The sequence below is a fragment of the Diceros bicornis genome, assembly GCF_020826845.1.
Source record: "Diceros bicornis minor isolate mBicDic1 chromosome 13 unlocalized genomic scaffold, mDicBic1.mat.cur SUPER_13_unloc_1, whole genome shotgun sequence".
In the NCBI taxonomy this organism is placed as follows: Eukaryota; Metazoa; Chordata; class Mammalia; order Perissodactyla; family Rhinocerotidae; genus Diceros; species Diceros bicornis.
In genome coordinates, this window is record NW_026690866.1 from 17253421 (window position 1) to 17281366 (window position 27946).

A 27946-nucleotide genomic window follows, 5' to 3' on the forward strand; every position below is an offset into this window, starting at 1 on the left:
CCCTCAGGAAGAGAGCTACCTGCTGTTTTGACTGTGTATTGTGCCCAGAGAGAGAAATATGTAATCAGACAGGTATGAACTGGCAAAATTACATAATTACAATCACTTTCTCTCAAACCTTCTTTGTCTCCAAATAAAATGTAAAGGGTCTGGGATTAACCAATAGCATCACATTTCTTCTTTATTTTCTACTATTTCATTCACTCATTCACTACATTCATTTAGGTAATCAATACATCATTTCCATGTTGGGAGTTACCTTGATCTGGCTTCTTTATACTCACATTGTTAGGTTCTGCTGAAGCAGCTCTTCTCAAGGGAATACAGCTCTTAAACCACAGGTTGTGCTAGGCAAACACTTAGAGATTCCGTAGCACCATATACTCATCTTGATCACAGAATAACACACATGGAATTATGCTGGAAGTAAGTGTGGGTGTCTTAGGACATGCCCTCTATTCATATCTTTACACCCAGGTGACGAGCACTATGCCTTACACATAGTAGGTGTGCAAAAACCGGAACTAAAGACTCAATAAATGAATGGATATATTATATTATTATTACTCTAGTAGAATATATGAACAATGAACTGAGCATGCAAACTTGATAAGATAAAGGCCCTGCTTTCCAAGAAATCATAGTAAGTTACATGTGAAAAAAGAATAGCAGGGCAATTTGAAACGTGCCATAGTAAAGGTAGTTAGAGGTTAGCAGAGTCAACAAGTGTAGATAGTCTTACTTGGATAAATCAGATAATTCTTCAGGGAAAGCCAATGTTTTGTTGAGTTTTTAAAAATATGTGGGGATTTGTCATTTCAAGATGAAGAGGGAATTCTTGGCAATAGAGGTTTGAACAACAAAGTTTACGCAAGATGAATAAGTTCTGGAGACCTACCGCCCAACATGGGCCTACAGTTAACAATATTGTATTGTAGACTTAAAAATTTACTAGGAGGGTAGATTTATGTTCTCTTCCCACCTCAAAAGAAAAAAAGTATTTTAAAAAAGGAAATTAAATTAAAAAAATAAAGATGACAGGAGGAAACATTTGGAGATGATGAGTAAGATTAAGTACTTGATTGTAGTGATGGTTTCACGGGTGTATATTATCTCTAAACACATTAAGTTGTATACATTAAATATGTACATCTTTTTGTATGTCAGTCATACCTCAATTAAGTGTTTTTAAAATATTTTATGTGGCATATTTAGACATTTGGAATTAGACTAATATGGCTGGAATTAGATGATAAAAGACTTATCATGGATGATGATGGAATAGGTAAATAACGAAAAAAAAACCCATCATATTTAAGTACAGTATTCCAGTCTTACCAAACAAAACAAGAAACAATTCATACATACTTATTACCAAAGTAATCTCTTGACATTGCTAAATGTTCTGTCCGTAAAATAATGCATGAAATAACATATTACAGAATAAAAAATGGGCTGAAGGGGAGAGCATGTTTAAAAATTATGTTTGTTGGTAGAACGCATCTGGCTATAAATTAAAAAGAAAACAAACTAAATGTGTCTTTTAAAAAATATTTATTATATCCCATAAAAAAGACCAGACTACTTTACTACAATGATTGTTTGTGCCAGAAAAAGTAAAGCACAGTGTTGAATTATAAAGATGGAGAAGGAAATATGTTTTATTCCATTTGTTATTTACTTGATGAATGTTGTCATAAATATCACTTTTTACAAAAAAATAGTGAAACAATTTAACAAAAGAAGGCCAGTGATAGAATGACTCCAGGATTAGAGAATACACCAGCTCAACACTATAATCAAGCACACATGATAGTCTCATAATTTGCTCTGTCATCTTTGGTTCTCAGCTTTGTCTACAGGCTGGGCTCCTTATGGTCTCAGAGGCTGCACTGTTTAAAGTATTATACTATAGCAAGTGAACAGAAAGATGAAAAAGTGTGGCCGCCTATTCCCCCTGACTTTGAAAGAGTCACTCAAAAAGACATCCTCCCAGTGGTGTCAACTATAATTGATTTAGAGCTGTCAACCTCCCCTCAATCACATGGCCTCATGGAAGAAGTTGAATGTCAAAGCACAACTGAGCTGCTGGTAGGAAGGGGACAGATGTGTCATGAATATGCAACCAGTGGAATCTGCTTCTGTGTTTACTTACATAATGCAAAAAAATATTTTAAATGAGTATGCAAAAATATCTAATGAATTAGGGGGATCTAAAATAATATAACAGGCCGGCACTGTGGTGTAGTGGTTAAAATTCAGCGTGCTCCACTTTGGTGGCCTGGGTTCATGGGTTCAAATCCTAGGCATAGACCTACACCACTCGGCAGCCATGCTGTGGCCACAACTCACATACAAAATAGGGGAAGACTGGCACAGATGATAGCTCAGGGTTAATCTTCCTCAATCAAATGATAAATAAATAAATAAATAAATAAATAAATAAATAAATAAATAAATAGAAGAGAAAATAATGTTTCAATAGTAATGCTTTTCCTACATATCAATAGTAAAGTGTTTGATAATGCAGTATTAAAATCTCATTTCTCACTCTCATAAACAGTAAAATGTAATGCACAAAGTACATTAATTAGAATGTGTTCAGCTGAAAGTGATAGAGAACCTCATAGTGGCCTTAAATCATGACATTTCTTATTTGTTACAAGAATTTCAGAAATAGACAGATGCAAAGTTTTATTTTTTCTATCAACCTTTTGATAACAAAGACTCAGTCTCCATATAACTTTTGCTGCATTATGCTTAGTGTGTTGGATTTTATTTTTACAAGTGTCTGCCACTGCTCATCATCCACATGGGAAAGATAGAGGACGAATCGGCTATAGCATCCTATTTGATGCACGTTTAATTTAGTGCAAGAAAGAGAACATACAATTAGATTGTCATTGATTTATGTCCATGGTGCATAACCCACAAGTGAGGTGGAGCACACTCTTGCAAAAAATAGCTTAGATCTGTCACAATTGGCTTAGGTCACTCAAAATTGGGGTTCTAATAGCTAGGCACAATGGAGGAAGTGTACTGAGTAGGTAGTTACTGTATGCTATGCGAAGTATAGTTTTAATTTTGGCTAAAAATGTGTTTGAGAAATGCAAAAGAAAATGAATAAATTTAGCCCCATTAAATTTCCCAAATGGAATGTCTGAATATTACAAAAGTCTGTATCCTTGTCTAAATAATTTTTAGCTTTAATGCAATTCAAACCACTTTATCAAAGGAATTTACTTTGAAAGTTAAGAATTTTACTACATTTTTTATGAAACAAAAATCGAGTTAGAAATATCGAGAAACAGAATTTATATAGAAAAGTGAGTCAAAAAGAAATGCTGTAATTAAGGTAATTGCATTGTTCTAATATTATTTGTAGAAATAAGGACGAGAAAAAAATACCCACTTTCAACAATAAGAATGGCTGCTTCATGTTCCGAGGTCAGAGTTGCGTAGTTGTGGCAGAGACCCTATGGCCCACAAAGCCTAAAATATTTGTCATCTGTCACTTTACAGTAAATGTTTGCCAAATAAAAATTCATAGCCCAGGGCGCAGCCCTTCAATGATGGCTGATGGACATGCCTGCGTATGTGTTGCAGCTGCCTCATCCTCAGCTGAGATGACTTGTTCCCATGTGTTATTCTTGTCTCACAGTGCTCCCAAGAGCGATTGAGCTCTAGGTAAACACAGTGGTAAAGCACTTGATGTCCCTGATGCTCCGCCGTCCTTACTTTCCCAGTACCTCACTGGTGTGTTGTAAAATCCCCACCACCAAAAATATTTGCGCCTAAACCCACAGTTTGTGGACACATCCAACTAACACAGGACCCAAACTTGGAACTTTTGGAGGTGGATTATCACTTACTTGAAGCTAAGAGCATTCTGACATAGGATGGGACTGTTTAATGTGAATATTATTAACGTAAGTCTCTGCAACTTTGTGTCTCACAACCAAATAAGGTGTGGGCTGTGGGCCCTATAATGCCAATGAAACGTTTGTTTTTTGTCTTGGGAGTATGGAAGATTGGCTGACTGAAACACCAAGACTTTCCTTTCCTTTTCAAATAGAGATCAATGTATAGGGCGTCCAGGAAGCCAGTATGCAAACAATGAGACAAATCGCAGCCTGCTGAAAGTTGTGACATTTCTGGCATTTGAAGATTCTTTAGGGAAGACTCTGGCTTGCACAGCTCCTTGCTTCTCTGTTGTCACAGCAGAGGTCCCTGGGGTCTTTGTGAAGCACCGAGACACTCCTGTAATCAAGACCAAGAATTGGAATCTCAGCTACATCCTGCTCATCTCCCTCAACCTCTGCTTCCTCTGTTCCTTACTCTTCATTGGCTGACCCAACTCAACCACCTACATTATTCAACAAATCACATTTAGAGTTGTTTTTACTGTGGCTCTTTCCACTGTCTTGGCAATAACTATTACTGTGGTGGTGGCCTTCAAGGTCACTGCACCAGGGAGAAGGATGTGGCAGTGGTTGGTGTCAGGGACACATAACTTCATCATTCCCATCTGCTCCTTTATCCAGCTGAGTCTCTATTGGATCTGACTGAGAACCTCTTCTTCTTCATTGACACAGATGCACACTCTGAACACGGTCACATCATCATCATGTGCAACAAGGACTCAGTCACTGCCTTCTACTGTGTCCTGGGATACCTGTGCTCCTTGGCCCTGGGCAGCTTCACTGTGGCTTTCCTGGTCTGGAACCTGCCTGACACCTTTAATGAAGCCAAGTTCCTGACGTTCAGCATTCTGGTGTTCTGCAGCGTCTGGGTCACTTTCCTCCTCGTCTGCCACTACACCAAGGGCAAGATAATGGTGGCCGTGGAGAGCCTGTCCATCTTGTTCTCCAGTGTGGAGCTATTAGGCTGCATCTTTGCCCCCAAGTGCTACATTAACTTACTAAGGCCAGAGAGAAACCCATCAAGAGGGTTAAGGAATACAACTTGTTCTGGTGAAAATAATCAATATATATTTTTTTTTCGCCAGAATTTGCATACACCTGAAAAATAAACTACCAAATTTTTGCAAGCAGACTTTAAGTACCAAGTAAAGGGCCAGCCCCTTGGCTTAGCAGTTAAGTGCGTGCACTCCGCTACTGGAGGCCCGGGTTCGGATGCCGGGTGTGCACCGACGCAACGCTTGTTTGGCCATGCTGAGGCTGCGTCCCACATACAGCAACCAGAAGCATGTGCAACTATGACATGGAACTATCTACTGGAGCTTTGGGGAAAAAAATGGAGGAGGATTGGCAATAGATGCTAGCTCAGAGCCAGTCTTCCTCAGCTAAAAGAGCAGGATTAGCATGGATGTGAGCTCAAGGTTGATTTTCCTCACACACACACACACAATCAAGTAAATTTACGTTACATCTCAAATTAATTTATTGCTTTACATATCTCTTGGCTTTGTACAATGATCTTCGGGCATTCAAATGCACAAATACAAAAGTATGAATATTATCTCAGATTAATTTTTCTCTAAAATTATCTGTGATATCTTACATAAATGCCCACACATCAGTTCTCTCTCTCCATCTGCGTGTTTCGGTAGAACCCTCCCACTTTGACTCCGTGTGGACTTGGCCTTGTAAATTGCTTTGGTCAATTGGACACTAGTAAATGACAACAACACATCTTTAAGAATATATATTAAGAATAACGTTACTAATTTTATGATCATAGATATTCTCCTGTATTGTCATCCACCACTGTTATGCACTGAGCATTTCTACTTTTAATTTTACCCCTTATAATCCATTTGGAGTGATTTACTTGTGAATAATGTTAGTCGATGGTCCAGTGTTTTATTTTGCAAAAGGATGTCTTATTGTTTATAAAATAATTACTGTATCATTTTAAAAGTTGATTTTAAATACAGTGAATCTGAATGATGCTTGAAAAATGGATATTATTTTCATTCATAATTGTAGTATATCTCTCCATTTCTTCTGAGTTTTATGTCTTTTGGTATATCTTTATAATCTTCTTCATTTATCTTACATAACGATAAATTATATAACTACATAAGGCATCATGTTTCATAAATCCAATTACTGTAAATATTTTATTTCTCCTAAGATTAGAATAATTACTTATATGTTTAAAATAGTTCTTGCTAATATAAAGATATTTTTTATATGGTTATCTAGTATCTTTTCACATCAGTCAACTTATTTAAAATTCTAAATTTTATAAGTTATTTCCCACTAAAATAATAGATTTTTCTCTTCTTCTCTAATATTATTTACCTTATCCTTTCTATTCTCATTTTTAAATGACTGGGCTCTCTGGTGCCACACTGAATCATAATAATGTTTGCCAGGAGCATTTTCCTCTTCTGAAGTGTAGCATAAACACCAGATAAACTCTTTGTCAGGGCAAAGCAATCATCTAAGAGAGAGAAAACAAAAACGTGAAGGGGAACCTTTTCTACCTGGAAGTCAACAGACTTCCATCTCTTGGTTATTTAGTGCTAGAGATGTTATGACAATGTACCTACTGAGAATTAGAGGATCTCACTCTAGTTCCAGGAATTAATCTTGGTCAAATAGTTTAACCTCTTTAGATTTTATTCATCTTCATTATGAAGAGCTTGAAAAGTGTTTTTGAGTTTTAATGTCCTATGATTCCAAGGTACCCTTTACCCAGATGCACTTGACAAAGACAAGAGTGAATTTTCAGTTATCTACTTCTCCATCAACATTGTTACCCAAATTATCACTTAGGGAAGAAGAATGCCCCTGAGCTAACATCTGAGCCAAGTCTCCTCTAATTTTTCTCTGTGGGATGCACCACTCCTCAAGAATGGTTTGAAGAGTGGTGCATTAAATGTTGTGTGGTGCATAGGCCTGTGCCCGGGATCAGAACCAGTGAACCCTGGGCCACGAAATCAGAACACAGGGACTTGACCAATATGCCACGTGGGCAGGCCCCAATATTATTTTTGTCTGAGGAAATGGATGTATGGAAACACTTAACTATGGTTTGTAAATAGATATTTCATAGGGGAATTTTGTCTGCGAGAATGCAAAAAGAAGTTACATAGTTGCACTATGTCTTTGTATGTAAATATCTAGATGGAAACTTAACGTGGCTGTGCCAAGGAAGGACATGACAACATGATACATCTAGAACTAATACATCTACACATACAAAGAAGAAAAAAACCCACTATATATTCGATCGGCATACATAGCATTAGGCTAGACTTGTTCAAAGACATTGAAACCCTGAGCCCAAATTCTCACTTCCTCCACCCAACAAGGGATCACCTTTGGGTTATTCCAGCAACCCAGAAGTCCCAGGTCCAGCTGTTGCCCAACCTGGAGGGTTTCCACAAAGTCCCTTGACTTGTCATCATGAGGTTAAGGGTAAGAGTGTGCTAGACTTCAGACGAGGGGGATAAGTAGGGAGACCATGGATCTCAAAATGTTAGCCGCTCTCCTGGCATCTTTTCAGCAGACTAGATGCTGGACTTCCTGGTGGTTCAGATTCAGGCCGTTAATGGGGTACTTGTGACTGCACCAGAAGTGAACTAAGACGTGCACCGGAAGTGGACCGAGATCAGCATCAGAAGGTGAACACAGGCTTGCAAGTGGGATGTGGAACATGGCTCCCACCAGGATGAATTGTGTGGCAAGTGGTACTATCTTAATGTAGAATGTGTGTGTGCCAGCAGTTGGCAGGAAACTGGAGTTGTGTGTTTGATGTAAAGACTGAGCGGAGGGGATCTTTGAGGCCCGGGGACCACTAAGCTGTAGTTTGAATGAGTCTGAGTGCCCAATCCTGGTATGGTAAGGTGAGAGGTGAGATTAGCCTTTGTGAATTTTTGTTTGGTTGACTAAGACAAACTCTGTCCTGAGATGGACTGGTAGCTGGACTTGCAGCTAAAACAGGTTCTTACAGATTGTCAGGGGCCCACACTCACCACTCCTATTCAACATAGTACTGGAAGTGCTAGCCAGAGCAATCAGGGAAGAAAAAGAAAATAAAAGACATCAGAATATGAAAAGTAAACTTAAAATTGTCTCAATTTGCAGATGACGTCATGACGTTTTTTCCCAAAAAACTAAGATCTAATCAATGAAATCAGTAAATGATACAAAATCAACATAAAAATCAGTAGCATTCCTGTTCACTATACATGTTTCTGTATATGTTTCTACATTTTGGGGGACCAACTCAACCCATAACAGTAGCGTTGTCTCAAGTCAGAGGAGGTGAGTTTCAGTGTGGTAAGTCATAATTTTATGTGGTGGTTGCAAAATCTAGAAGCCCTTGTCTCAGCCAGAGTCTCATGTCTGTGTGTATTGGATGCATTTTGCAATTCCAAACTCAGTAGTCATGTAACTTTAATATCTTTATCTTAATAATATATTTTACTTAACCCAGTATGTCAAGAAGTATTATGATCTCAATATATAATCAGTATAAACATTATCTTTGAGATGTTCTATATTCACTTTGTCATACAAATTTTTTAAAAATCCATGCATATTTTAGACTCATAACATATCTCAATTTGGACTAATCATATTTTAAATGCTCAATAATGACATATGGCCAGTCGCTACCAGATTGGTAAACAAAATAATTAATAGATGTTATGTTTTTGGAGCTGTTTTAGATTTAGGGAAAAATTGAGATGAAAGTACAGAGTCCCCATATACTCCTCCTCCCTGCTCACACGCACGGTTTCCATTATTATTAACATCTTGCATTAGCGTGGTATACCAGCTATAATTCAGGAACCAAGATTGATACTGTTGGGAGAAGAGGAAGAATCACCCTCTGCCTTTTTCCTTAAGGTTCTTATGGCTGGCCAAATAATTAACAAGACAGGTTAGCAGGAGAAAATAATACCAAGTTTAATAACATGTATACATGGGAGAAACTCAGAAATGAGCAACTCATCCCTCTGTCTAAGCTGCCAGCTTAAGTATTGCAGCTAAAGGCGAGGAACATGTTGGGGGTGGGTAGTGGTCTGGGACTTCAGAGGCCAGGAAGACAATTCTTTTCAAGGTCATCTATAGATAATGTGGTCAGGGAGAGACAGAGTTTTTGATAAAAGAGGCTTGGTGCCTTTCCTATTGTAACCTCTATCCTAAATTATCTTTACAGCCATCATGATAATAACTCCTTCCTGAAACAGATCTTTCGTTTTAAATACTTTAAGCAGTTTGGGAGGGGAAACTCGAATACACTTCCTGAGTTCTCTGAGTCCTTATTATCTTCAGCTCCAAACAATCTGCATACCAGAGTGATGCCTCCTGTGGTAGCTTGCCCTGGGCACCATCAATACATTATTGTTAACTAAGAACTATAGTTTACGTTAGGGTTCACTCTTTGTCTTGTACATTCTGTGGGTTTTGGGAAATGTATCCTGTGCCCACCATTACAGTATCATACAGAATAATCATTTTCCTGCCATAAAAGTGCCCTGTACTCCAGGGCCAGACAGATGTATAGATGTGGTCCTTGTCATTGATGTTTGGGGTGATGGGAACATAGGTGTGTTCCAGCTTGTATCCTCCAATTTAGGATGAAAAATTAAAGGAATTTCCCACATAGTCCCATATTCTCAATAACAGCATAAATAGTGGAGGAAACTAATGCCGAAGGTGTAGAAGTGGATGATCACACCATATTGATCCCTGGGATTAACAAGGTTAAAAGAACTGAGGAAGAGGAAAGGAGGAAGATTTTTAAGAATCAAAAATGGAGCTTTATTTTTGCATTGAACTTGAGCTATGGATTTGGAATTTTCTGAATTCAGCCTGACTATTGCTTCCCCAGACAGGGACTCATGTGCTTGTGGTGTTTCTGCCCTCTTGATTGGTGTGCAGCCCTGCATGGGTCCCACATGGAAGGTCCTGTGGCTGTCCTGGGCCCTGGGTGTATGAAGCTGCCCCTGCCTATTTTTAACTTTGTAAGGAGAGATGCTGGAACGTTCTTGCCCGAGCCCTGACTGACATGGATACTTTCTGAACCTTTCACCTTACACTTCACATCACATCCTCTGATGCAGTTATTTTGCAACATCACAAATGGCATTCATGTGGATAGCTTGTTGACAAAGGTTTGGGACCCCATCTGCCCAAGAGGAGGTCGTCCCTGGAGCCTTACTATCCACGGACGTGGATGAAATCATAGTGCCTAAGGCTGCAGAGGATGTTCCTCAAACATTTTTTCCAACTGGTGTTTTTCAACTGGACACAGGACCTCAGATGCAGAGCCCTGCGGCAGGGTGGGGTCTGGATCTCTCCAGGGGAGAGCAAGAGACCGATGAAAGGAGTCAGAGGACATTAGAATTGCTTTTTCAGTCCACAAAAACCACATATACACATATGTGTGTGCGTGTGTGTGTGTTACTATACGTGACATGTGTAGATATCTCCTTAGGCTGCATGTTCCACGTCTGCTTCTGCTGCCTCACACCTCACGCAGACACAGGGCTTTGCAGAGGCTTCTAAGATGTTCCTTTTGATTTTCTTCTTCCTGTTGCTGAAGTTTCTTCTCTTTGTGCATGATTTTGCTTATCCTGACAGCTTTTTGAGAATGTAACCCAGTGCATACAAGGATGGAGATGTAGTTATTGGCAGGTTTTTCCCCCTTTATACTTATTTCTTACACAGAGGGATCAAGAAGCCTAGCAAGGATGTCACTTTGGAGTGGTAAGTACCTCTTTATTTATATTCTGCTTGATTATTATGACGAATGATGCCTATAGGATCTGTGGATGGATACACCAAGGCGTTGTGTATCACCTGTCCTGTCTTTCCGCGGAATCCCCACCTTCCCAGAACTGTCCATTATTATCTCTGTCTCATCCCACTGACTTTGTTGCTTACTTAAAAGAGAAGAACAGTGTTTTTATATTTTCCAGTTTTCTTCCTTTTAGTGTCCAATTTTTAGGGTTGGAAGCTTATGAGACAGCACTCTCCACCAACATACTCCACCGTCTCTGCCCTTCCTTCTGCCTCATCTGCCGCTGTATAGTGCTCTACCTTCAGATCTGTTGGGGGGAGAATCCCAGACTGTACAGAGGAGCCCTTGGGTGGGGGTGATCCTGTGTGCCTACCGCTCACCCGTCTGTATTTTTTATTTAGTGTCTTTGTTTTAAGCAAGGACTCGAGAGGGCTTTTGTTTTGGTGTTAGTTATTTTTACAAAAGCATGTTAAGGAAGTGCCCTCCAAAAAGAATGTGTTTTAGAGAAGTGGATCCTGAATTTTATCAAATGCTTTATATACTTCATGAGCATATTCTGTTTTTTTCCTGGCAGAAAAGTGAGAACATTAAATGTGAGGCTAATAAAGTTTATCTAATTTCTAAAGTTTGTTTAAGATGATTCCTTGCTCACATCTTCTTTTTGATGCTGGTAACAGGCTCATGTTAACTTCATAATTAATAGAGATATACCTTCTTATCCTATATTCTGGAAGAGTTTCCTGGTAGAGTAAATATCTATTCTTAAATTTTAGAAACAATTCATCTGTAAATACATCCAACCCACCACATATTTGTAGTTTTATTTCTTAAAAACTATCTGGAACCCATAAAGAACATTTGTATAACTTTCTATTTTCTATTTGAGCCAGTTTGATTAATTCCAGTTTCATTTAAAAAGCAGCTTTATCACTGAGATCCCAAAAGGCATCTCCATGTGCAGATACACAACATTTTCTCTGACTTTGCTCCTGATCCCATTTTCTCACCAAATGTTGTTGATGTTTGTCTTCCCCAAATAGTTTTTCTTTATCAGACTTGTCTGAATGATGCCTATTTTATTGAGCTTCCCCAAGAATCAGAGTGACTGGTTACTTTTCCTCTGGACTTATTTTATATTTATTTTATACTCTTAATTCTGCTTCAGTCTCTTTTTCCAAATTATTTTTTTATGTTTTCTTTCTTCGTTCTCCTTGTTTTGAGTTGAGAGTTTAATTCACTTTCATTTTTATTTACTATTCAAGATATTTAATGCTCAGATATTTTCTCACAGAACAGACAGTTTTCTTGTCTTCTTCCCTTCTCTCTCCTCTCTCTCCAGGGCTCCTTGCTACTACTTTCTAATCATTGGTTTGATTTCCTGTTTCACCAAAGAGTTATTCATGAGAGTGATTATTGACTTATAAATTGTTTGATTTGTTTAACATATGTTGGCAGTTAATAAGCATTTTTGCGTGCAAGATGGTTACGGAACTGGATTTCAAATCTGCCTGTTCCTCTGATGAGCTATTGAGTCAGAATTTCTGTGGTTGGCCATGTATCTCTCTTCTGGTGGCTTCAGGAAATGATTACTGTGTAGAAATTGCTTGCTGGACGAGGATAGGACCTAATTTTATAATAATATTATTTCTTTGCTTCGGAGTAGGATGTTTGAGAATTATATGCAGGCATATGTGTGTGTCTGTGTGCTCCAAAAATAATTAATGATAAATCAAGATTAACAATATATACGATTCCTATATTGACTTCTTTTTGGACAAAGACTGAGAAGTTAGTTGAATACTCTTACTATGGTTGTGGTTAGGTTCCCTTTACTTTATATTTTTAAAATCCTTTTTTAAATCTATGATTGAACATATACTTTTTGACTGCTAACCACCTTTTAGACTCTAAATATTTTGCCTTCAGATTTGTGTACCGTTATACACATTCATATATAAAAGTTTCATATTAGTTGTGGCTTTACTTTTGTGAGCACATGTATGGACTATTACTGACAATCCCCCTTCTTTCAGCATCTATGTTCAGTGTTAGTTTCCTACGTCTTCGTGGAATGTAGAGTAACATTCAATATTGAAAAAGTGATTTAAGTAACTTCAGTATAGTATAACTGATATACGTAGCATTATCTCTGTGGTTCTATTTTTTTGTACTTCGCTTTTTTTCGTTTTTCCTAGTTTTGTTCCATTTAAAGTAATTTTTCTTATTAAACTTTTCTTCACTCTGTTGGATATATAGATCTTTTTCACATTCTAGTTTAGATTTTTTTTTTTTTGCTGAGGAAAATTGGCCCTGGGCTAACATCCATGCCCATCTTCCTCTACTTTATATGGGATACTGCCACAGCATGGCTTGATGAATGAAGCATAGGTCCGTGCCAGGGATCAGAACCCATGAACCCTTGGCCACCAAAGCAGAGCATGCAAACTTAACCACTACGCCACAAGGCTGGACCCTATTTTACAATATTTTTAATTTGAGAAATAAGAAGAACCCAGAATCTGAAGTTTGCCTCACTGACTCCTCAATGTTAGATGAAAAATTAATCAGTATTTTACTTATTTTCTTTTCCTCCAAATCCAGTGTCTCTAGGTATAGATTAAGCACTTGGGTCAAGATAGTTTTAAATTTTATGCACATTCTTTAAAGTTGTCTGTATTTTGCATTTTTTATAAATCACATTAACACAAAGTACTTAGACAATTGTTTTACTTTTTCAGTGTTCACTTCTTTGGTGTGGTGCTTTTTTTTGAAACCCGTCATCCTCAAGCTTGATTAATGATCTGAACGATCTGCAGGGCTTGTTAAAACACGGAAGGAGTGCTGGACCCCACCCCAGATATTCTGATTCAGTAGGTTTCGGGTGGGGCTGAAAGACTGGCATCTCTGTATTGTGATTGGAAGCTCCCCTGCCTAATATTCCTTATTTTTTTTCATTTCACAGGCAGTAAAATCCGTGTCTCAGTGTGAGGGCTCTCCCTCCCCAATCCTTTGATTATTCACAGATGTTATGCCACAATAAACTTCTTGTACACCTAACTCCACTTCAGCAATTGGAGGCCCAAACTGACACGCAAAAGTTCCTCATTTTTCCTCAGAAAGGGGTGCTTTATTTTGAGAAAAGTCATACAATCTGCAATAAGTTTAATATGGATGCTACTCTCTGCTCTTTAGAGATTGCAATGTATTTTTACAACACCTGCACCATTCTTCCTTGTTCTCAGCATTTAATGCTCTAATATTGGAAACACATGGGGCTTTTGGACATTCTGGACATTCTCCCTTCTTCAAGTTTAATTGATCATATCACATCTGAACTAAGTTGTACTACATTTCGCCATATCGTTGCTTGTCACATGACCATCAGATATATGTATAGTATGCGTGCACCTCACAGAAACAGAATGGTCCTCGAGTGTGCCTCTCAATGATTCTTCTCCTAAAGTTTGATTAAATATGTTCTAAATAGAGTTTCTCAGTTTAAGTTTAATGTACCTAATCCATACATACATTACTGGTCTGTAAAATTTTCTATATCATAAACTTATTTTGTTGAATAGCATGTAAATTATTTCTATGCCCCCAAGCTCACACATTTGATTTTAACATTTATTTTCTTTTCAAATGAAAGAACGAATTTCTATTAAAAGAAAGGAATCCAAAGGAGTACCCAAAAGAATGAAATACTATGAGTATGGAGGACTAGATACCTTGAAGAGGTTTCCCTCCACATAACAGTATCTTCCATAAAATATAATTTTATTGCATTCTTGAGTGCACATGAAGTAAGCCAAATCTCAAAGGACAGAAGAAGGAAACTGTAAGCACTAGACAAATTTGAATTCACCCAGTGGTCAAAGGTCAGTATGCTCCTCTAATGAAACGATTTGTCTTTGTGTCACAAGTGACTTGAGGGAATGAATCTGGGAGTCACAGATTAGTTGTGAGTCACACAAAAATGTCACTTAGCTTCGTGTCAGCTCACACGACTGTGAGCTGAAACCAGTGACATTCTTCTCTGGAGGAAAGGATCTAAACTAAAACCTTACATTCTGTACACATTAAAATCATACAAAAATTAGCTCATAATCAAAGTTCACCAAACAAATATGGAATACATACAGTTGTCAATAAGTGTCATCAACACATAAGAAAATTAAAAATAAAACAATAAATTAAAATGGTGAAACCTCAAATATTAGATTTACCAACTTCAAGATATAAAATAACTGTGTATAAACTGTTTATAGAAAATGGAACCAGAAAAATTGGAATAACAAAATCAAACAGGAGACTCTGGTAATTACCTGACATATTTGGCAAAGGGCTTTATAGAACTTTTAGAGATGAAAAAGACATAACTGTTGAGTTTTAAAACTCCATAGATAGGTTCTACAACAGAAGAGAGAATACAAAACTAAATTTGAATTCTGAAGGAAACAGAATGCAGCAGAGAAAGACAAGGAACTAGAAAACATGACAGATAATTTCGATATGGATATGATGAGAGAGAGTAAAGAAAAAGGAGAAATAAAGTACTGTACAACAAAAACAAGTGAGTCATGAGGGTAAAAGTGAAAGTTAAATGGTCTATAAATTTCTCAGGAGATGAGAAATTATATCCACTTCAGGCAATCTGGGCTGGTGGTAAAATAGAAGTAGAGAATATAACTCTCACCCAAATACAGGAGATACAATAGAATATGGAAAACAAGTATAAATCAATAAATTTTAAAGGGAAATAACATAATAAAACTTGTGGAAAAAATAGAAGGAAAACATATAGATAGTGGGGGCAAAACAAGGATATAAATAATCACAACAAATGTAAATGGAATAAATTCTTTAGTTAAATACAGATTGTTAAATATAATGAGACAATGACTAATGTAGCTGTGTCATGTTTACAGGACTTGTGAAAACTAAAAAACATGGAAAACTAGAAATTCAAAACAGAATAGAAGATCTAAAGATACGCTAGGAAAATACCAATAAAAAATCAACGCAGGGTCGCTATGTTAATATGAGATAAAACAGATGAGGAAAAAAGCATGATTAGGAATTAAGTGTTTAATTCTCACTGGTATATAAGTTCAACTGATCATGAAGATATAGTCGTTGTTCTACTACACACGATGTCATGAGAAGATAATATAGCCTCAACTAGGAAAGGAAGGAGGAGAAGGAAGAGGAGGAGAAGGAGAAGGAGGAGAAGACAAGAAGAAAAAGAAGGAGGAGGAGGGGTAAGTATAGGAGAAGGAGACAGAGGAAGGGGAGAAGTAGAAATAATATATCTTCATAGTGAAGAATTTCAACTTTCTAAGAGACAAAGGATAACATATATCTATAAATAGAGTATTTGAAAAACAAATTAGCAAGTTTGATTTAGTGGATACACATCGAACCCTATACCCAACAAGTGAAGAACACCTATTCTTCACAAGCACACGGGGAGCATTAACAAACAGTGAGCATGAACTAGGGTACTGATCAATCCTCAAATAATAGAACACTTGAAATAAGTACAAGTGACTGCTTCATTTATTCTTCATGGTCTTACAGATCCCAGGCAATAGAAATGCAAAGAATTTTCTTACTCTTAGGTGTTATTTGTGTGTAGAAAGTCTGTAGAAAAGATGAAGACATTATGGGCTATCAGGAATCGGTACCGTTAAAGATGTTAATGATTAATTTTAATTTAATAGTTTTTAAATAAGAAATGAATGAAAAGCTTTCTAAACTTTACAATGCTGTGTCTCTCAGATTCTTAAGTGTTTCTAGTCCTTTGATTCCATCTAGATTCTTTCAATTGTTCCTGCCTGTTGATGATTCCTCCTTCATTGGATCTCTGAAGTTCACCTTAGTTTCCTGGTTTTTGATGGTGGCAGATGCACAGGTTTGAGGAGGCAGAGGCTTAGGCAATTTGATTGACAACTTTCTGTTGCACCATTCTCAACCTGCACATATCATGTGTCTATGCTTGTCACGTGTATTTCAGTTGCAATTATTCTTCCTTCCCCGGGCTATATCCAATCTCATGCTAATATTGTTGCTCTTCTAAGAAGGAGTTAATGGTGTGCTCATAAAAACAAACATTTTGCCTCCTGAACCAAAGAGCCATTTACAAATCTACTCTGAATGTGATCTGTTTTTCCATTCATTGTACTTTCTTTTGTGTACTTAACCAGTTTCCTTCACGAGTGTGAAATTCACTAAGGAACTTCCACAGCTAGAGTCAGGTTATTTTCTTTAGTTATAAATTATAAGGCTTCAGGAAAGCCATCAATTGCCACAGACATTCGAGTCAATAGCAAATTCCTTTTAATGAAGTCATTGTATTACATTTGAAGGAAATCATTTTGAGTATTTTCCCTAAGGATCCCTACCCCTCTATGAAGGTTTCAGTACAAGAACTACCAGTATGTTCTGGCCTTGGTTTTTGCCATTGAGGAAATCAACAGGAACCCTCATATTTTGCCCAACATGTCTCTGGGATTTGATCTCTATAATGCCCTGCCCAGTGAACAGAGGACATTGGAGAGTTCCCTGATTTGGCTCTCAGGGTTGGACAAGGACATCCCTAATTAAGACTGCAGGAGAGAGAGCAAGTCTCTAGAGGTCCGTACAGGAACCACATTGGCAATTTCTACCCAGATTGGAACACTGTTGGAACTGTACAAATTTCCACAGGTAAGGTTGGGTGGGATGGGGAAAGATGAAACCATGTCTCCTTTGGTGCCATTCTCAGGTGTCTAAACAGGAGGAGAGGAGGAGACTGGGTTTGTGCATGTCTCAAAGGATATGATCTCAAAGGGTACGTGTACAGGACTTTGGTGGGTTATGACATTTCCTTTCTTTGGAGTAGAGAGAAGGTTGAGGGGGATGGAGACAAAGCAGTTTCCTGGAAATCTACTGATCTTATTTTCTAGAAATCATTCAGGGAGTGCAAAATGATTAGAAAATGAAATGAGCTATTGTCCCCTTGTACCACTTCCAGGTGTTGCTGAACAGCCTTCAAGACTGAGAGTGTGGTTTTTGTCAATCCTCGTCCTCATATTGCTTCCAATTGTTTTTCATTTTAGCTTACTTGTGGTCCTTTTGATCTTATCCTGAATGATTATGAGCAGTTTCCATCTCTCTATCAGTTGGCCCCCAGGGACACATGTCTAGACATTGGCATGGTCTCTTTGCTGCTTCATTTCAGTTGGAGCTGGGTGGGGCTGGTTATCTCAGAAGACAAGAAAGGTGTTGAGTTTCTTTCATACTTGAGAGGAGAGATGGACCGGAATGGAATCTGTGCAGCCTTTGTGGAAATGATCCCTGTCGCTGAAAGGTCATATTCCTCAAGGACCTGGCCATATGATTTGCAAGAAGAGGAAACAGAAGGGAATGTGGTTATCATTTACGGAGATGCCGACTCTCTCGTAAGCTTGAGCTTGTCTACTTGGGAGTATTTAGTGATATGGAAAGTCTGGGTCACGACATCACAGTGGGATTTTATCCACAGTGAGAGAGATTTCATCCCTGACTCATTCCATGGGACTCTCATTTTTTGACACCACCGTAGTGAGGTTCCTGGCTTTGAAGATTTTATGCAGACAGTTAAGCCTTCCAAATATGCAGAAGACATTTACCTCACTAGGTTGTGGTACCCCTTTATTCCTTGCACCATTTCTGAGCCTGACTGTAAAACACTGGAGAATTGACCACCCGATGCCTCCTTGAGATGGTTGCCTTGGCAGATATTTGATACGATTATGACTGAATGGAGTTACAATGTGTACAATGCTGTGAATGCTGTGGCCTGGAGCATTCATAAGATGCTTCTTCAACGTGCAGAAATTCAGCCAATAGGAAGCGGGTAAGATCTGGTGATTTCTTCCTGGCAGGTAAAGTCTCTTCTGCATAACAGCATGTACACTCGTAAAAGTGACGTTCTTATGGGGCTCCACAGGTGTTCAAACCAAGCAGTTAGGATTCTTTCTCCAAGAAAAGCACAGGAGTTTCTGTACTTATTTCACTCCCTAGGAGGTAAATCTAGTCTTGGATTGTAAGTCATCAACAAGAAGGTTCTAGTGGCAAGCAGGAAGTGGGCTATGAGTCAATATCAATGCTTTGTATCACAAAGGATCCCAACATCCTGCATGCCTAATGTTTCAATAGGGATTATGCAGCCTTCTCCCATGCAGCTCCTTAATGACAAGAAGACAACTTGTTCTTTCCGTGCCTATCTGGTGCTGAACATCATGGTGAATACTTTATGTAAATGATCTCATTTAATTCTGCAACAACTTTAGATATTGCAAACATCATTTTGCAGATTGATGGTCTGGGAAAATTCAGAGAGTGCATGAGCTTGGCTAGACTGGACTTTGTACTTGAGAATCTCTGAATCCTATCACCACTGATCATCTTGATCTTCTTGTCTTTGGATATTTTCTCTTGAAACTAACTGATATATTAGAAACATTATAATATTGTAGTTCTCCATATGCTTTCATTTGTTTTACTTCATTGGATACTTCTAAAAAAGTTACATTATGAAACAAGGATTACAGACAATGAAAGGCTTTAACCAATTCAGGGTTTTTCTCTTTAACACCCGGGCCCACTTCACCACAGGATAATATGTCTCTTTTAGCTGCACCCCTTTCTGAGGAACATAGAATTTAACAACCTTGCTGGTGACTCAGTGAATTTGGTCAAAGAAGGAAAATCAGATTCAGAGTAAACCTTTCTCAACTTTTGGAATTTTCCAGAAGGTCTTGGACTGAAGGTGAAAGGAGGAGAATATTCCCCACATGCTCCACGTGGTAAGGAATTGTCTTTATCTGAGGATGTGATTGAGTGGGCCACAGAAATTACTGAGATGTGTTGAACCCAATCACAATTACTCACACCACACATGAATAACCAAAATCTTGTTGGGGTTTTGTGCCCCCTCAGAGCTTCATAAAGGGCCACATATGGGAATTTAACAATTCACTTCCAACTGAAGTAATTTTTTCTTTTGCAAATAATCCAAGATCGAAAAAAGACCTTCACAAGCAAAAAGATTACAAGTTGCTGAAGGTTCAGAAGGTGGTTAGTAATTTTTAGGAATAATTTTTTTTTAAATAAGTTATGTATATGTTTTTTAGAGATAATGTTCTGCACATTTAGTACACTACAGTATAGTGTAAACATAACTTCTTTATGCACTAGGAAATCAAAAAAATGTTGTGATTCGTTTTATTGTAATATTTGATTTTTTGCAATGTTCTAGAAACAAACCCACAATACGTCTGAGGTTTACCAGTGTTTTATATCATACAGTAAGCATGGCATCCAACCAATGAATTGGATTTATATATTTCAAGCTTCAGTTTGTTAAGGCCCAATACGCTAAAACACTCTAGTTACTGGAAAAGTAGGTAAAAGTCATAGCTGTTACCAAGTGTTAACTGATTTTCTCCAGACTCCACACTCTGTATGCAGTGAGAGTTGCAGTCTGGGATTCAGGTAGAGCCCTCAGGAGAGCAAGGCTGCCTGTTGTTTTGACTGCATTCCCTGCCCACAGAATGAGATTTCCAATGAGATAGGGGAGTATATGCCTTGCAGTGATTTTCTCCACTTCTATTTTTTTTGAAGTGAATCATTTGTACTGAGCTAACTAACGTCTGTTGCCAATCTTCCTCTTTTATTATTGTCCCTAAAACTCTAGTACATAGTTGTATATCCTAGTTGTAAATCATTCTAGTTCTTCTATGTGAGCTACCACCACAGCATGGCAATTCACAAAGAGATGGTGTGGTTCCATGACCAGGAAACCAACCTGGACCACTGAAGCGGTGAGCACAGAACTTTCACCACTAGGCAATCAGAGCTGGCTCTCCACCTCTCTTTTGTATGCACCGTTCTCCCAAAGAAACGGAAAAGCTCTGGATGAGGACTGCAGGGTCCAAATGTTTCCTTCCTCCATTTAGTAATTTAACTTTTATAGCCAAAAAATCCCACTTTTTTATCATTTCCATCCAAAATGATACACTCTCTCTCTACCTTGAACTAGCTTGCTTGACTCATTTTAGCATCATTGCAGACATTATCATCTCAAGGAAACCCTTTCTGACCACTCTACAGTAACCTAACTTAAATCTCTCACATGGATTCTAACACATGGTATTGTAAGTCCTTACTTTTCAGCTTCTTTAAAGCTACGTTTAGATCACATTGAACAAATCCTTATTTTTCCAGTGTCTGGTGCTGTTCTTGGCACAGAGCAGGAGCTCAGAAAGGTTGTGTTTGATTTAAGAAGTAAGTATTTTCATGGTATGCAATGTGCTTACGGTACAGCTTCCTTCAATGAGTACATACATCTTGGTCTCTGATGTCCTAGAGTTCACAGGTGAGTAGGGGAGAAAACAGGCAGTGAGGAGAATTCAAGGTGGTGACATAGGGCTGCTATATAGGTACGCAGAGCCCCATGGGATGAAATAAGTGATAGTATATATGTTTGTGGGCAGGGAAGTGTCATGGACTTCTTCATAGAGTCAGTAGCATTAGTATTATATCAGACTAATGAAGGCGGAATAAATTATTGGTAGAATTCTAAGACATGGCAAAAAATGGCAAATTAGTCCTGCATTTAATATTCTCGGGAGCTGAGAAAAGGTTCAACATGACTAGAACCTAGACAATGTGGGTTTGGGAGTTGGGTCATGAAGTAGAAGAGGGACAGAAAACCAACACTGAAGATTTTTCATATCATAATTAGCATCTTTGTATTACTCATATTTTATGATATTAAATGGTACAATGCTGGTATCCCCTCAATGGTGGCATTTCATCATTTTACTTTTGTGATTGATATGAAGCTTAATTTCACAACATCTTTTGTATCATTTCAATTTTTTTTTTGAAATGTACTGAGATTGATGATATAGTCTGGCATATAGTCAATTTGGATAAAGCTTCCATGTGCACATTTGGCACATGGTAATTTTGGGAATATGTTCCATATGCCCATCTAAAGAACATTAAGTCCACTAACTCCAATTTCTACACGCTTGGAGGTTAACAAATACATTTGTAAACAACACATGATTAATGAATAAACTACAATCAAAATTAGAATGTATTTCCAATTAAAAATACAATTCATCAAATCTTATGGGGTGGAATTAAAACTATTCTTAGAGAGAAATGTATAATCCTAGATTATATATATTTATATATTATTGTGTATAATATAGAAAGGTTGAAGTTCTCAGTTCTAAGCATTCATCACAAGCTAGAAAAAAGGAGAAAATTAAACACAAAGAAAATAGAACACACAAAATGATAAATATTAGAGGAAGATTTCACAAAATAAAAGACAACATCGAAAGGATAAATAAAACTAAATTAGATTCTAATAAATGACAAACATACTCAATAAAATCCTAGTACTAGTGTTCAAAAAAAGAAAAAAAATCCAACAAAAATGTACGAAGGCTTAAAAGGGAGTAATCTGTGCAGATCATATGGAAAATTTTGAACATGAAGAAAACATAAATAACATCATGATGATACAATGAAAATTTAGAGGAAATTCACAGATTTCCAGGCAAATAAAAGTTACCAAACTGTCTCAAGAAAAATGGAAAAATCTGAATAATGTCATATCTATTAGAGAAATTGAGACCATACTTTAAAATATTCCTACAAAATATTATTGTAGGCTATTTATTTGGTACCAAATTTATGTATCCTACCAAATATTCAAGAAAGAAATAATACACATCTACTCAAACTCTTCCAGAGAATAGGAAAAACAGAAAACTTTTTAACTCACTTTGAGAGACTAGCTTAACATTGGTACCAAAATCTAACAAATTCATTGCAGGAAAGGAAATTACAGGCCACTCTCTTTCTTTGATTACATTCACTTATCCTAAAAAAAAAATCAAATCAAATCAACCTTCAAAATCTAGCTATATTTTATAAGAAGGACATATCATGACCAAATTAGGTTCATGCAATGTAATTCAGCACACTTCAACGGAAGAAGTAAAAAGTTGATGTTATCTTCAGATGATATTATGGTATAAAGGTAAAGTCCATATAAATTAATGTATTAACTGAGATTAGTGGTGGCTGAATACAAGGCTAATATACAAAGTTTTGCTTCCATCTACCACTCATAAGGCATTCAAATGTTAAATTTTAAAAAATGACATTTACAACATATTTAAAGTATGAAGGACATAGAAATAACTTTAATGAGAGTTTCAAAAGATTTCTGTCCATAAAGTTATAGAATGGCATTTACAAAAATAGAGGAAGACTGAAAGAAGTGGAAGGATAAACCAAGTTCATGACTGAACAGACTTAAAATTCTACAGATATGAAAACTGTCCAAATTAATCTACAGCTTCCACAAAATTGCAGTTAAAATGCTGACCTGTTCTGTGGAAATTACAATTGATAAAATTCTTATGGAAATGATAAAGGAAAAACTTAGCTAAGAAAATCTTGAAGACAAAGAATAGAGTGGGAGGACTTACTCTACCTGACATCAAGTATGGTAGCATCACAATAGAGGAGGTTCGTCAAGAGGATAAACAAGAAAATCAACGGAACCAAATGGTAAGTTCAGATACAGACTGCTTATATAGGGACTCATGTATAGACGACTGATTTACAAGGAAACACAGAGGTGGAGTGGGAAAATGAAAGATTTTTCAATAAACAATGTTGGGTAAATTGGCTGTCTTCATGGAGAAGACAATGACTCGCCAACCCTAACGAACACCATCCACAGAAATCATTATCAGGCAGATTGTAGTTCCAAACGTGAAAAGTTAGAGATTTTAAAGGGACTTAAAGAGGAAGGAGCAATGCCCCTGTAGAAGGAAAAAGCATGCATTGATACCTGCAGGGATGAGTGGGCACGGAACAGTTTCAGAACCACATGAAGATTTGGGAATCTTAAAAATCAGAGCACAGATAGTAGAGCTAGGCAAGACCAAGGTTATACAGTCTTTTTGGTCTTCCCAAGAGTTTTTGGGATTTTTTAATGGAGGATAAACATGATCCCACTTACATGTAGAACTATCACTTGTGATGCAGGACATGGGCAGGGAACCAGAGTAGAAAGTTCTTGTGATAACATAGGAAAGAAGTGACTAAAATCTTAACTTAAGTGGTGGAAGTGAAATCAAGATGAAATGTACTGGAGATCGTTTTAGATGGTAGAAATGGTATCATTTTGAACCTTCCTGAGAGTGAGGTCTATGACTTGGTCATCTCTGTTTCCCTAGAATGTAGCATATTATCTGCCTCATGGAGGTTTTCCAATTACTGCTTGCTCATTGAATGAATAAATCTAGGCCATAGCTTACAGGGGTATAGCTCAGAGAGACAGGGATGACTTTTGTTTTTTTTCTGAGAAAAAAGTGCTTTCATGAATATGCAAGATAAATACTGAGAAGGATAATAGCTTTGTTTACTTAACTATAAAGAAGATGGGCAGTATTAACTGGTAATGGTTCTCTGTAGAGCATTCTGTTATTTGCTGCCTGGAGCAACAATGGAAGACAATTGACTAAACTTACCCAATGCCTTCTTTGGGGGCATGCGAATAAGAGAGAGTGACTGAACCTGAGCTGAGGACACTTTGCATCTCTCCCCAGTCATGGATCAGTGTGTGAAGTGTCTAGATCATCAGAACGCCAACAGAGACCGAGATCGCTGCCTCCAAAAAGCTGTGACCTTTCTGGCTTATGAGGACCCCTTGAGGATGGCCCTGGTCTGCGCAGCTCTGTGCTTTTCTGTCATAACAGCTGTGGTCCTGGGTGTCTTTGTGAAGCACCAACAAACTCCCATAGTCAAGGCCAATAATCGGACTCTCAGCTACATCCTGCTCATCTCCCTCATCCTATGCTCCTTCTCTTCATTGGTCATGCCAACACAGCCACCTGCATTCTTCAACAGATAATGTTTGGAGTTGTTTTTACTGTGGCTGTTTCCAGTGTCTTGGCCAAAACTATTACTGTTGTTGTGGCCTTCCAGGTCAGCACACCAGGGAGAAGCATGTAGCAGTGGTTGGTGTCAGGGGCACCTAACTTCATCATTCACATCTGCTCCTTTATCCAGCTGAGTCTCTGTGGGATCTGGCTGGGAACCTCTCCTCCCTTCATTGACACAGATGCACACTCTGAACACGGCCACATCATCATCGTGTGCAACAAGGGCTAGGTCACTACCTTCTACTGTGTCCTGGGACACCTGGGTTCCTTGGCCCTAGGCAGCTTCACTGTGGCTTTCCTGGCCCGGAACCTTCCTGACATCTTTAATGAAGCCAAGTCCTGACATTCAGCATGCTAGTGTTCTGCAGTTTCTCGGTCACCTTCCTGCTCACCTACCACAGTACCAAGGGCAAGGGCATGGTGGCCGTGGAGGTCTGCTCCATATTGGCCTCCAATGTGGGTCTATTAGGCTGCATCTTTGCTCCCAAGTGCTACGTTATTTTCCTAAAGCCAGAGAGAAACACATCAAAAGTGTTAAGGAATAAAACACATTCAGGGAGAAAATAATCGAAATGTAAAGAATTTTCATAGGTCACAAGAACTTGCATACACTTGAAAAATAAACTATCACATTTTTCCAGACCCAATTTAAGTACCAATTAACTTACCTTACATCTCCAGTTAACTATTTGCTTTACGTTTCTTTTGGCTTTGTACAATTTTCCTCAGGCATTCAAATGAACAATTACACCAACATTCATACTAATTCTCCTCTAAAATTATGTGGGAGAGATTGCGAAAATGGCCACACGTTAGTCCTCTCCCTCTGTCTGTTTGGTCACAGCATCCCACGTTGAATCTGGGTAGACTTGGCCTTGTAACTTGCTTTGGCTAATGGAACATTAGCCAATGACATGAGCAAAGGCTTGAAAAACACTTGCTCATTGTTGGTACTTGTCCTTCTCTGGCTGCCCTTGGGAAGCCTGAGGCCATCAATATGTGAATGAGTCTAGATAGACTGCACATCTGCATCACTCCAGGTGGCTTCAAGTCAACAATCAGGTATGTGAGTAAAGCCGACCTAGACCATCCAATCCCAGCTTAACCACCAATAGGTCCAGATCAAAATGACTTCCCAGTTAACCCACAGAATCTTGAGAAAAAATAAACTGTTCTTATTTGAAGTCACCAAATTTTAGGATGGTTTGTTCCACATCAGAAGCTAACTGATACATTATGCTACCATTTAAATATGTCCTCTCATTATTTGTGTAATTATCACAGATTTCTATTTCTTTATCCAGTATCGTAGACTGGAATATTCTTCTCTAGATTAAGTCTCTGAAAGAAAATCAGAGACCATATCACGTTCCATTTTACTTTTTCTCCTTCCTCTTTTCAACCAGACATCTTTAAGCATATATATTATGATTATCTTCACTCATTTTAAGATTATGAATATTCTTCTATATTCTCATCCACCACTGTTATACGTGAGGGGTTTACTTTTAATTTTAGCCCTATAATCCATTTGGAATGATTTACTTGTGAATAATGTTAGTTGATGTTCCAGTGTTTTATTTTACAAATGGGTATCATTTAGTTTATTAAAAAAAACACTGCATCATTTTAAAAGTTGATTTGAAGCATATGGAATCTGAATAATGTTTGGAAAACTGATATCTTTGAAACACTGTTTTCAGTCACAAGTATAGTATATCTCTCCATTTAATCAGAGCTTTTACACGCTTTGTATCTCTTTATAATCTTCTTCATATAACTAATGTGTAGTTCCAATTATTTTAACTACTCATCTTAAAGAATTCATTGCTCTTATGAGTGGAATAATTGTTTACATGTTCAAACTAATTCTTGCGCATATAACAGTATTTTTTATGTTTCATATAGGAATCTAGCTTTCTTTCACATTACTCCACTTATTTACCAGTTCTAAACTTTATAAGTGATGTCCCACTAAAATAATAGATTTTCTCTTCTTCTCTAATATTATTTACCTCTTATTCTTTTGATTCTCAATTTTTCATGACTGTGCTTTCCAGTGCCACACTGAATCACACTAGTGTTTGCCAGGAGCATTTTCTCTTCTTAAGTGTAGGGTAAACCTCAGATAATTTCCTTGTCAGGGCAGACCAGTCATCTAACAGAGAGAAAGTATAAAAGTGAAGGGGAATCATTTCTAGCCTGAAATCAACAGACTTGCTTTTCTTGGCTGTTTGGAGCTGGAGATATTATGACAATGTGGCCAGCTGAGAATCAGAGGATCTCTCTCTAGTCTCAGTAAATAGTCTTGGTCAAATCTCTCAACCTCTTTAGAACTCATTTTCTTGACCTGTAACATGAAGAGTTGGACGAGTCTTTTTGAGTTCTGAAATCCAGTGACAACAAGATACACTTCACCCACATGCACTTGACAATGACCAGAGAGAGTTTTTAGTTTTCTTCCGCATCAACATTATTATCCATATCACCACTTAAAGACATATCAAATGTCGACTTTTGCATGACACTGATAAAACAGGTTCCATACCAAATCGCTGTTCATTGGGATAACAAATCTATAGTTAATTGTTTAGAGGTAAGTATAGAGATGGGCCCTGCTGGAAACAGCAATCAATGGGCCAAAAAAGTTTGCTTTATTTTACAGTGAGGCTGTGGAAATATTCCCTAATACACCAGAATTCTTCTGTACTTAGAAAGTATGAAATAAATGGGGCCCTTGAATCCATGGTTACGAGCTAATAAGGATATGATTTTTAAAATTTTGTTAATGATGCCATTTGCCTGGTATGGGGCTGTTCTCTGGTGAGTAAAGAGCAGATGTATTCAAGGCCACTTTCATTCCTTTAATAAATATTTACTCAGCGCCTACCACTTGCTGCAAGATAGCAGTGATCTACACTAATACCATTTATATTCTAGTAGGTTGACAGACAATAATTAAAAAGAGAATCTTGAGGTGATCAATAAAGTTACATATACGTCAAACTTTTTTCATTCTGGACTATTTTTCTCCCTTTCCCTTCTTTGACTGTTTCCCAGAACTCTAAGCATGTACTTGAAAACCAAGAAAGCATTGGTACTAAGTTTCTTCTCGCAACACCCCTGTTTCAAAGATGTAGTGTTTATCATCTGAGAGTATGTCTCTTTAAGACTAAGTTCCTATGAATCAGCATTATTTCATTACTTTCTTG